The sequence below is a fragment of the Urocitellus parryii genome (genome assembly GCF_045843805.1).
Source record: "Urocitellus parryii isolate mUroPar1 chromosome 13 unlocalized genomic scaffold, mUroPar1.hap1 SUPER_13_unloc_8, whole genome shotgun sequence".
NCBI lineage: Eukaryota > Metazoa > Chordata > Mammalia > Rodentia > Sciuridae > Urocitellus > Urocitellus parryii.
Window position 1 is genome coordinate 1364277 of NW_027551776.1, and position 13596 is coordinate 1377872.

At 40.0% G+C, this 13596-nt stretch overlaps 1 pseudogene; it reads left to right on the forward strand.

Moving 5' to 3' along the window:
* Positions 1 to 9266: 9266 nt before the first annotated feature.
* On the forward strand, positions 9267 to 10454 carry LOC144251452 (E3 ubiquitin/ISG15 ligase TRIM25 pseudogene; annotated as a pseudogene).
* The last annotated feature ends 3142 nt before the right edge of the window (positions 10455 to 13596 follow it).

Genomic DNA, 13596 nt, shown 5'->3' on the forward strand with positions numbered 1-13596 from the left:
GATATCATCTCACTCCAGTCAGAATGGCAGTTATTATGAAGACAAATAACAATAAGTGTTGGCAAGGATGTGGGGAAAAAATGGTACACTCATTCATTGCTGGTGGGACTGCAAATTGGTGCAACCAATATGGAAAACAGTATGGAGATTCCTTGAAAAACTGGGAATGGAACCACCATTTGACCCAGCTATCCCTCTCCTCAGCCTATACCCAAAGCACTTAAAAACAACATACTACAGGGACACAGCCACATTAATGTTTATAGCAGCACAATTCATAATAGTTAAACTGTGGAACCAACCTAGATACCCTTCAGTAGAGGAATGGATAAAAAAAAGTGGCATATAAACACAATGGAATATTACTCAGCAATTAGAGAATAAAATAATGGCATTTGCAGTTAAATGGATCGAGTTGGAGAAGATAATGCTAAGTGGAGTTAGCCAATCCCAAAAAAACAAATGCTGAATGTTTTCTCTCATATAAGGTGACTGATTCATAGTGGGGTAGGGAAAGGGAGCACGGGAGGAATAGACAAACTCTAAATAGGGCAGAGGGGTGGAAGGGGAAGGGAGAGGGCATGGGGTTAGCAATAATGGTGGAATGTGATGGACATCATTATTTAAAGTACATGTATAAAGACATGAATTGGTATAAGCATACTTTATATACAGAGATATGAAAAATTGCTCTATATGTGTAAACAGAATTATAAATACATTCCACTATCTTGTATTTAAAAATAAAATCAATTTAAAACAGAAAAGAAAAAGAAAATGCTGCAACATATAGGTGTAGGTAATGATTTCTTCAATAGGACTTTATAACTCAGTAAATAAGAGCAAAAAGTTAGATGTCATCACAGTGAAGGGAACAATTCATAGCACAAGGACGGAATCCACAGAATAGGAAAGAACCCTTTGCCAGCTATTCTAACAGAAGATTAATATCTAGACCACATAAAGAACTCAAAAAACTCAATATCAGAAGCCCATTCAATAAATGGGCAAAAAATTTTAGACATTTTCAAAAAGCAAAAGTATAAATGGCCAAAAATTATATTTTAAAAATGTTTGACAACTATAGTCATCTGGGAAATATAAATCAAAACTACAATGAGTTTTCATTTCAAATTACAAATAACAATAGATGCTGTCAGAATGTGGGAGGAAAGAACCCTTATACAGCCTTTGTAGGAATGTAAATTAGGATAGCAACTATGGGAGTAATTATAGAGATTCCTCAAAAGACTAGGAATGGAACCACAATATGACCCAGCTATACTATTCACTCCTGAGTATTTAACTAAAAGATTTAAGTCAGCATAGAATAGTGACCCATGCCTGTCCATGTTTAGAAGAGCAATTCACAACTGCAATTTTGAATTACTGTATGAATTACCAAGTTCAGAACCAGCCTAAGTATCAGTCAATAGATGTTTGAATAAAGAAAATGTGATATATAGACACAACGGAGTTTTTTTTCAGCCTTAAAGAATCATAAAACTATGTCATTTGCAGAGAAATGGATAGAACTAGAGACCATTGTTAGACAAAATAAGTACAGTCAGAAAGTCAAGAATCATGTTTTCTCTCAAATGTGGAATTTAGCCAGAAAAGAAAAAAAGGATCTCATGAGAGCAGTAACATAGAGGAAGGGGATGAGGGGAAGGGAAGAAAGGAGAGTAAGGAGGTGCTGAGCATTTAAATTTATCAAATTATGCAATGTGCATATACAAACATACCACAATGAAACCCACTATTCTGTGTAATTTCTATGTGCTGATAAAAGAATATCAGTTAACAAACTGGGAGGCATCTATGCGAAACAGAGAAAAACTCCTGGATACACAGGATCCTAAAACTGTGTGTCCAGGAGAGATGTTTTCTATAATCTTGAAACAATTTCACTTTAAAGCTTGTTGCTAGTGCATTCTGCCTGTGTGCTGCAGCTTGGTGCTGGGTGTGTACAGTGCATGTCAGTCACTACAGTCGTCATCCAAGTCTTGCCTTGAGTCCTTGCTTCCAAGACACTGGTCAGGAGAAGATGAACCAAGAACAAATTGAAACATGAATCTTCAGAATTTTAAGTGTTATCCATTCCTCAGCCCATTGTCTGTGTGATTATCTACTTCCATTCCTAGTATTTGGGGCGCTGTGGATTAAATGTCTTGACCCCAACTTTAAATATTGAAGACTTAATCTCTAACGTGATGGTGTTAGGATGTTGGGGCCTTTGGGAAGGAGCTCAGTTATGAAAGTGGAGCTTAACCCTCATAAACATGAGAAATTACTTTTCCTCTCTTTTTACTCTGTGAAGATACAAGGAAAAGGCTGTATCTATAATTCAGGATGTGGGTCATCAGAATCCCTCTAATCTTGCACTTCCACCCTGCAGCAAGATGAGAAATAAGTGTCTGCTGCTTAAGCCATTGACACCCAGAGATCTCACAAAGACTCACACATAGAACCATACACAGACCCCAACAAAGAGCCATGGTGAACATCACAGAGACCTCTGACAGCCACCACAGAAAATATCTCACAAGGATTCCCCTTAAAAATAAGGGAACAGCCCAGCACAGTGGTGCTTGCCTGTAATTCCAACAGCTTAGGAGGCTGAGGCAGGAGGATCACAATTTCAAAACAAGCCTCAGCAGCAGTAAGACACTAAACATCTCAGTGAGACCCTATCTCTAAATAAAATTCAAAATAGGGCTGGAGATGCAGCTCAGAGGTGGAGTGTCCTTGATTTCAATCCCTAGAGACACCCCCCAAATAATAAGAGAACAGATCCTCAAACAGATCTCACAGAGACCTCCACACAGGCCTCTGACAGAGACTTGCACTGAGAGAAATTTCAGAGACCTCTCATGGAGACCTAAGGCAGAGATCTCCCTCAGTAACTTCTCAATGCCACAGTATTTTCACCACTCCCTCACAGAGACACCACTTAGTCTCCCAGACCCTATGGAAGCTTCAAAGATTCTCATAGAGACCTCACAGAGACCCCAGAAAGATGACCATACAAGAACCAATAGAGACAGTACAGGGACTTTCAGTGCAATAGCGAAACCTCACAGAGATTTCCCAGGGACTTCACAAAGATCACCTTCAGAGACTTCTCCCAAAGAGATCTCTAACACAGAATAGGCATAGAAAGACCTCACACAGAAACTTGTGCAGAGGAACCATAGAGTGACCTCCCACAGAGACCACACACATTTATCAGGTGATGGCACAGTAACCTCTCAGGGCAACATTACACAGTAATTCTCACAGGACCTCATATTGCCCCACATACCCAGAGAACCTCCACAGTGATTTTACAGGTTTTCTACAGAGTTGTCCACACAGAACTCACCCAGAGACAAAACATGAAGACCTCTTCCTGCCCCAGAGAGTCCTTAACAGAGATGCCACAGAGATGTCCTACAGTGCCTCCCAGGATTACAAAAGCCTCACAGTCTCCCACAGGGACCTCCTCCTACATAGAAAATCCACAAAGACATACATAAAGATCTCACCACAAGAGAGTCCTCAATGAAGATTCTTACATAGAATCCTCTACACGTAGCTCCTCAGAGACCTCACACAGATTTCAAGAGACCCTCCACAGGCACTTCATAGAGTTCCCAAAGAAACCTAACACATGGAGAACTTTCACAGAGACCCCACATCCATTCCTCCTTCCTAGTGGATCTGAAACCACTTCACCAACTGTAAGCACAAGAGGGACACCACCAGCCTTGTCCTGTCCCCAGAACCCCAAGACACTGAGACACGGCCTCCCAAATGGTGTTCTCTGCTTGGGAAAATCCTCTGGAACTTTGGTTCCATGGTAATGCCATTGCTTCTGAATAGAGGAACTGCAGATTCCAAATACAGAACTGCCAAATTCCTTCCTCTATGGGTTTTCACCAGCCTCACCTCTGACCCACACTTTAGAGAATCTCGAATTTTAAACGTGAATAAAATTCTGCCAACCTTCAGTGAGAGAAATTATCTTGTTTGTCTAGCTTTAGTATTGACAAGTAAAATGTATCAATGTCATATTTTATTTCATTGGAGACAAGAACTGAGCAGCAAAGAGGCATCTGGACTCATATCTATCTCCCAGGGGGCTGTCCAACTAACACATTATTTTGCACATAGCTGGTAATATGAAACTTGGAGAATTAGCTGTATTTTCAAATGAAAAAAGCTAAGAATCATGAAAAGATTTTTTTACAAACAAGATTTCTGACAATATTCTTAGTTTATCCTCTGGGAAGTTCATATTTAATCCTTTATTGTTGTAATGTTTTCTTCCTTAAAATGTGGTAAAGCCCTCAAATAATATATTTTGGGGAGGAGGGGCTACCAGGGATTGAATTAAGGGGCGTTCTACCACTGAGCCACATCCTCAGTCCTATTTGTAGTTTATTTAGAGCCAGGGTCTCACCGAATTGCTTAGTGCCTTGTTTTTGCTGAGGCTAGCTTTGAACTTGTGATCCTCCTGCCTCAGCCTCTCCAACTGCTGGGACTACAGGAATGTGCCACCTTGCCCAGCTGTGAAATGATACTACACATTTCCAAAATATAAAGTGTTAATGTTCAGTGAACATAGCTTAAACTAAGCTATGTAGAAGATTTCATTTGGAAAGAATTCTAAGAAATGAATATTTTCTAAGACTCAGGCAGTCGAGCTCTGTTATATGTTCATTATAGGGCTGAAAAGGACACGTAACTTCAAACAGTTTAGAATCCTTCAAAATATATCACTTAATCCATGTTTGAGATACACACAGAGACTAATGAAACTCCTAGTAGGGAACATTAAAACATCTGAATTGAGAAAATTGTACATTTAATCATATTTATATTAGAATAATCCATAATGAAAAGTTTCAATTATTATACCTCAGCACTTTCCAAAGGATGCAATTGGTAAAATTACACATTTCTTATCACTTATAAGCAATGTACTTATCTCATTTTTTAAAAGACATCTGTCAAGCATGTGTCACTGGTTGGGTCTCTCAGGTTATCCATCATGATAAAAGCATCACAGTCCTTTTATTAAAAGAAGTAGAGCTGACACAAGGACTCCTTAAGTCTATTTGTTTCAATAAGAAGTCCCATTCTCCATAATTAAAAATTTACACCTATTAATTTTTCTACTCTACTCTCTTGTAATGTCATCAAATCATAAAATAAAGAAATACGATCATGGATGTCCTCTAATACTCTCTATTGGACTATTTGTTTTTTTATAGTGGAACTTACACAGGGTAAGTTTAGGTTATCAAAGAAACAGGAAACAAATTAGGAAATATTCTATACGGAAAATGCTTTACAAAGAATAGTGCATCCTTTTCAAATTGATTTTTAATATTATTAATTAAGTGATTACTACTCAATCTTTAGAGGTGGTTGTAAAGACTGAAAACAGATAAGCATTCATAATAATATTTAATTACTATGACATGCTGAATGTATTGTCCCTCAGTAGCAATTCATAGTTCAATAAGCTGGGCAAAACAGCAATGAACAGTTTGCATTAAACAACATTCCCATAACTCACTGTATATATCCATCTGTCACATGTCACCTTGATGATTTGTGTGTCTAATTTTCATGGCAGAAACCCAGAACCTTATCCAGAAGTAATCCAGGGGTTCAATCCATTACAAAGATATTTATACTACAAACTTCATAGCTACCTGTATTTTATTTTAATAAAATTTACCTACTATAAATCTTATAAATATTTCAGCATTTTAAAACATACCAAGAAATAGATAACCAAAAAAATTAAGATATTGGAGAACATAAATACATCTCCTTTGTTTTCAAATTTTTCACGTCAAAACCTTTTGATGCAAATAATTTGTTTTGTTTTGTTTCACAGTACTGGAGATTGAATCTGGGTCCTAGTATGAACACATGCTATACCACTGAGCTATACCCCAAGCCCCTTTTTTCTTTCATTCTTTTTTGTGGTGCTGGGGATTGAACCTAGGGCCTTGTGCATGCAAGGCAAGCACTCTACCAACTGAGCTATATTCTCAGCCCTGCCCCCTTTTTATTTCATTTTGAGTCAGGGTCTTGCTAAGTTGCTGAGGCTGTTTTTCAACTTGCAATCATCCTCAGAATCCTGAATATCTGGGATTACATGTGTGTACCACCTTGCCCAAGTTGAAGTGCCTTTTTAAATCCACAGATGAAAGACTCTCTAAATGACATCTAGAATCTATTGCAAATTTAGTTTTGAAATAGACTTTTATTTAATAAGGTTTCATATTGACTTCAATGAATCAGGCACTCCAGAATACAATGTGGAGTGGTAAAATATGTGATTCCTTCTTCATATTTCAAGGGAAAAAGCTCTTTTGCAAATAAGCAAAAACAAAAACAGGAAGGCATTCTACAATGTTATCTCTAAGAATAATTCCCCTTCATAGACTACAATGCTGTTGACAATTTCAAGGACTTTTACATGTAAAGAATTCCCACAGGAAGAAATTACTCCAAGCTTTCCCAAACACAGCTACACTTTCTGTCCTTCTCACCACCTTAACAGTATGACACATCCAGCTCCAGATAGTCCCAATGGCTTCCCTGTTCTCCAAGGTTGGTCACATTCATAACCATTTTTGTAACACAATAAATTGCTGTAATTATTTCCAGGGCCAAGGTGGATTGTTGCATTTTACAAACAAATACAGGACTCTGTGATTACTCAGAGGTTTTCTGGGGCCCCCCTCCTTGGGATGAATTGTCATATCCAGAACAATCTATCTCCCCATAAACATGTGACCCATGCTTCTCACACCCATGGTACAGTTATGCAAACAACACAAGTGATACCATCACAAGTGATAACATTCAGAAAGCTATAAAATAATGCTTTGCCAGCCACAGTGAATGGGAATTAGAAGATGCTAAGCTCTCCTCTAGGAAACATTTTTGTGCATTAGTTTTTCTCATTCTCATTGTGACATTACATTACATCTGAAGTTATTCTTCCCCCCTCTGTCCAATACTTGAAATTGCTGCCACCAGCTCCTTGATGTTCTCAACAATCTCTACCATTTTTTTCCTTTGACCAGTTGACCATTCAGACATCTCTTTTAGGAATCCTCCTGAAACTTTACAAGTAAGACCATCCCTCCACTCTTTTATATTTCTGCCACAATCTGTTGCTAGGAACACTTTACATACCTATTTCCAATATCAATAAAAACTTCATGAGGTGTACAAATTTTTTGTATGCTGTGGGTCCCTAGAGTGACAGAAACTTTCCACATTCTAGGTGTATGACTTAAGCAAGTCATTTAGTGTCTCCAAACCACTTCCTAAAATGAGAATGAATGTTAATAACATTGTAGTGAACAGGAAATGAGTTACAATATTAAAACACTTTGCATAATTCCTATTGGATGATGTTGATATTATCATTGTTTTTATTTTTACTGCATGATTGCCAACTGAACTTTTACTTGCTAAATAAAGTACACACAATTGTGGCATATTGTTTCCAGAATTAAACACTGTTGTAGCACAAAAACTAATGTTTAATACACACTACATATTTACAGTGCTGAGGAAAAAAAATGTTCTTTCAAGTAATTTTACAAATCACTTTTTTTAAACATAATATTTAGTGGGTTTCTACTAATTTACTTTGGTGTTAAAGGACTATTTTCTGTAATCCTAGTTACTTTTGCTTTCACTGTGAATAAGCTGCATTCATAGAGTTCTTCAAAACTGACTTTGTTCCCTCCACACTGCCTATGCACATCAGCTCCTGGGTACTGGTGTTTCCAGCTCTTGGGTGAAACTTAGGGTTCCCATGGCTCACCTGCTTGTGTTCAGATAAGAAAAAAACCACTAGTTCTCTCCAGGAACAAAATGAGGTCTGGTTGCAGTAATTACACTGCCAGTCCCAGGTTAATAGTCAAAACTTGACATTGCATTGAAACATGAAGTTTCTCTCTCAGGAACAGCCAGGCTTGCTGGAATCCTGCAGAGCCAGGCCAGCAAACAGCAAGTAGATGTCTCCATTTGCATGTGGTACATCTATCTCTTCTGCCAAACAGGCCTAGTGGTCTTGTCTTCAAGTCCAGCAGCTACCCTGGGAGTAAAAGAGCAAGAAATTTTCACTTGATGGTTGTTGCTCTTCCCTGAGCCCACAGGATACTGTCTGCACTGCACATGCATTCAGAGGGGACACTTTCATGGGCATTCCCTGGGGTTTCCAGGGCCTTGCTCCTGTATTTCCTCTGGCTGGTCCTCTCAGTTTTCCCCTAGATCCCCTCATCTGGTAGTACTCTTGGTATCACCATCTCTCCCATCCCAGATTTCTTAAGCTGTGGTCTGTCTTTTGACCCTGTGGTGGGAAAAACAGTTATTCCTAAAATAGCCTCTTCTGTGTTTCTGGGTCCTTCAGCTCACCCTACTCCTAGATGGCTCAAAGATGGTCAGAAAATAGTCTTTGAGTCACTCCCAAACATTGGCAGGTTCTCACAATTGGTTCATACATGGGAATTGTTTTAAGAAAAATTGAGAACACTTAATTTAGCAAAACTTGCCTAAGGAAAGAAAACAAAAAGGATCTAGCACAAGGTTGCACTTGGTACCAAAGACGACCTCAGCAGATTTCACTCACTGCCAGAGAAAAGAAAGTGCCATATGGAAACACTCTGATTGGGTGCAGTCAGCATTTCTGACCTATATGCTAATAGTCAGATCAGTCGAGAGCTTGTTATGGTCTGAAGCTGAGTTGCTGTGATTGACGGAGATTTAGTTGCTTGGTTAAAAGTGCATTCCTAACCTTAGACTGGTTTACAATTTGTATAACAAGCTAGGTTACTGGTCACCGTATACAGAAGCCACTCTGGGAGACATGTTTAGGACACACTTAGTTTAAGCATTAGCCCCATTTTGCTCATATTTTCAAATCTCCACACAGTGACTAAATCCTTGAGTTTAGACAGAAACATTATCTTCTACAATTCGTCAAAATGGATCTTCTTGATTTCTGTTCATATTTCAGTTTCACAACTTCGAGTTAGTTAGATGATCCGGGCATAGTGGTACATGCCTATGTTAGCAAGTCAGAACGCAGAGGCAGGAGGATCATATGTTCAAAGCCAGCCTCAGCAACTTAGAGACCAGAAGTAACTTAGCAAGACCCTAATAAAAAAATACAACATAAAAATAAAAAGGATTGCGGATGTGGTCAGTGGTAAAACACTCCCCTGGGATCAATCTCCAGTTAGATGGCTTGTAGGTTTTATGCCTACCATAGTAAGACCACTGGATGTGCCAGGACAGCAGTGTATGAGTATTTAAACTTTGAGTACAACAGGATACAATGTCCTCGGCAGCCTGGGGATGGTCATGTGTTGGTCTCCGGCCTAGGAGTCTGGTGCCATTGTGGAGCTGTTCCTGCTGGTGAGAAGCTGTCATGCTCCTTCTGCCTGGAGCACTTCATGGAGCCGGCCACCACCCCATGTGGCCACAACTTTTGTAGGTGTTGCCTGAACGATACGTGGGCCTTTCAGGGCAAGCCATACCAGAGCCCAAGTAACATGCTGTCTCCCCAGAGTTCCCGGAGCAGAAGAACACAGCACTATGCGCCCTGGTGAACCAGTTTCTACAGGCCGCACTGGAGCAGGTACCCACCATTAACTGGACACCACGCTCCCCTGGTGGCCCCCAGACTGGACACCCGGTGGTCTGTAACCACTGTCTGAAGGTGGAGGAGACCGTGAAGACCTGCTTAGTGTGCATGGCCTCCTTCTATCAGGAGCACTTGCTGCCACATCCCGAAAGAGCCCTGCCTTCCAAGACCATCTGTTGCAGCTGCCATTTGGAAACCTGCTGCACTCCAAATGCTCTCAGCACAACTGCCTGCGGGACTTATTTTGCCCCAGATATGCCCAGTGTATCTGCCACATTTTCCTGGTGGAGCACAAGGCCTCCTCTCCGGTGTCCCTGAAACTGACCTGCCCTGATCTGGAAAATAAACTGAAACATAAACTAACCATCATGTACAGTTGTATCAACGGGCATCAAGAGCACTGGAGGACATAAGAACCAGGTAGCAGAGCTTGTGGAAGGCTGCAGACAGGAAGATGGAACAGCTGAGACAGGAATACATGTAAATGAACGTTCTCATTGATGCCTATGAGGTGAACTCTATACGCAAGATAAAGGAAGACGAGAAGAGGATCATCAACAAGTTTAACTCCATTTACCAGATTCTCCTCAAGAATAAAAGAGAGATCCAGACTCTGAAGGCAGAGATGGAGAGCTTGGTGAAAGGGGACAAGTTCAAGTACCTAGAGAGAGCATCAAAATTGCAAAAAGTCTCAATGAAGCCAGACTATGTCCCCAGGGTGGAGCAAGACCACAAGCTGATCACACACACACAAAAGAGACTGCTCAGTATTTGTTACAAATGAAAACCTCTAAGCCAAAGGGCTTTCTGCAAACCTCAGGGCAAGGTTCCTTGCTGGTGGCAGGATAATAAGTGAGTTTCCAAAGTCCTCACAGACATGGCTCATTTCTTGCAGGTCTGATCGTTTGCCATTAGTTTTACTGGTCAATTGGCAGATGAAGCCCTCCTTTGAGGAGCACAACTCTAGGCCACCATGTCCTCCTTTGCTGCAGTCTGGCTAGGCACAATTCACCAGCCACTTATCAAGCAGAAACGAACTTTATTTTTAGAACACACACCATACCACACAGAGCTCTTCAGGAATTCCCTCAGAGCCCAACTGCCACCACCGGATTCCCACAAACCTCTCAACCCCCCAACTCCTCCTGCTCTTGAGGCCAATTGGCTGGGTCGCATGGGCGGAGCCAAAAAAAGTCCCCCAATGAGCAGCTCCATGGTCTGAAAGGGCAGGGAAACAGCCCAATGAGCATCACCGCAGAGGAGCCAATCAGCTGGCAGCTAGAAGTTTGCTGGGGCTGCTGGGAGCCAATCATCAGCTGGCAGCTGGAAGTTTGCTGGCAGCTGGAAGTTTGCTGGGGCCCATTCAGCTGTGGCTCTCAACACTCCTTGCTCCCTAGTCCTGCATTTTATCCTGTAGGTTCTTGGAAGGAAACTTTTTAAGCACAAGGACACTCTGTGTTATGTGGTTTTAACAAGATAATGTCATTGGCAAGTTCTATAGAGGGGCACCCACATCACCTCATCACCTGTGTTCAGAAGGAATGATAGACAAGAGAACCCACCTTCAGCCCCTCTGCATGGGGGATGCTCCTCCTCATCATGGACTCCAGGTCCACAGGGACCTGAATTTCTTAGGGGAAAGGAGGCACTAGTACCACCTGCTCACCAACAATGAGGAATGGATCAAATTTAAAAGCCTCTGCATAGTGAAGGGTATAATAAACAGAGTGAAAAGACAACTTAGAAAGTGAGAGAAAATATTTTTCAGCTATTCATTTGACAGAGAAATAATATGCAGAATATAGTTTAAAAAACTCATAAACTCAACAACCAATAAATATGTAAACACAATAAAAATGGGAAAAAGTGACCTTGATATACTTTTCAAAAGAAGAAATACAAATGGCCAGTAAATAAATGAAAAAATGTTCCACATTTTTAGCCATCTGGAAAATACAAATCAGAACTACAATGAGATTTCATTTTACCCCAACTGCAATGGCTATTATAAAAAATAATTTTAAAAAATTACAAATGCTGGTGAGGATGTAGAATAAAAGGAACTCTTTTACACTGATGGTAAGAATGTAAATGAGTACAACCTCTATAGAAAACATAATGAGGTTTTTCAGAAATCTAAAAATAGAACTACCCTACTATCAAGGTATACCACTGCTGGGTATTTATCAAAAGTAAATAAAGTCAGCATACAAAATGATACCTGAATGCTCATGTTTATTGTGGCACTATTTACAGTGGGAATATGGAATCAGCCTAGATGCCTCTCAAAATATTCACAAATTAAAAAGTGTGTATACACACACACACACACACAAAGGAATATTATTCAGCTATAAAGAATAATACAATCGTCATTCATAGGAAAATTGATGGAACACAAGGGCATGGAGTTAAGTGAAATAAGTCAGACACAGTTAAGGCACACATAGCCTATTTTCCCTCAAATACAAAAACCAGGGGGATTTAAAAAATGTCCTAAAAGTAGAATAGGGACCACTTTGGACCAGGAACAGTACAGGGTGACAGAGGAGAGGGTGAGAGAGGGTCAAGGGGAGAGTGCACGTGATCAATGCACCTGTGGAAATGGCTCAATGAAGTCTATTAATTGGTACAACTAATAAATTACAATGATAATAAAACATATATTCATATAAAGATGAGGACACAGACACACATATACAGAAGGAGATCATATGGAGACACAAGGAGAAGATAGCCATCTATAATCCAAGGAGAAAATTATCAGAAGAATCCCACTCTAATGACATCTGGATCTCAGTCTCACAGTTTCCAGAACATTTAATAAATGTTTGTTATTCAAGCCACCTTGTCATGGTATTCTGCTATGGCAACCCAAGCTGCCTAATAACACACCTTTCAACAGAGAGTTCTAACCAGAGAAAGTGGACTCTTTCATTTTCTCATAACAAACCCTGGCTGATATCCCACATGAGTCTGTCACTGTGTTCAGAAGTAACTAACACCACTCTCATTATCTTAATCCTTTTGATGACATCAGTTAGCACTATCCAATTTGAAACTGAAAGGTAGTGAGGATACAGATGGGAGAGTTCCAGAGTGAAGAAAATGAAGACCAAGTACAAAATTCAAGGGGTTCAAAACATTAGTAGTCAAAATAAATAATATTTAGTGTATTAGTTCCAAAAATCTAAATTATAATGTCCAAATTCTGAGGAACTCCAAAATGTCAAAAATTTAAATAAAAACAGGATCTCCAAGAATGTTTTCTATTCAGAAACTTAACCAAAGAATGGCATAGACTGCAGGTGATGAGAATGGAGCCCACCTGTAGGGCTAGAGTTGACCCAGAAGGCTTTAGCTGCAAGGAGAACATGGAACTATAGATCGTGACAGAAGAGAGTCAGGGGGAGGCCAGCAATAGGGGATGGATCATTCGGGACTCTTCATCAACCACTATAGAAGAATTTCAGTATTGTAACTATCTATCAGGAGTGGTGATTTGAATCACAGACTCTGACTGGCAGACCACAGGAGTGCAACTGTGCTGCGAACTCCTTGTGCAAAATCGCTAGACTACCCAGTTGCTATGATGACACCCTTCTGAAAGGAGGTCCCATGCATGCCATGGCACTATTGGTCTTGAACCTGAATTCAGACACTAGCTGCTGGGAATTATGAGTGCAAGTTGATAGTTATAATTGGAATACCCAGAACTTTGTCCTTCATCTTGCATGCTTTGAAGAAACTTTTACACAAAAAATTATTTTGATATTAAAATCTATTTAATGAATGTCCTGAGCTAGCTCTGAGTCATTATACCTCCATCAGCACATAATAATCCACCTGGTCTTAGTTTTCTCTCTACATGTGTTTGTTTGTCTTTTCTTATCCATCAACCCTCACCAGTTTTGGAATTAACTGCC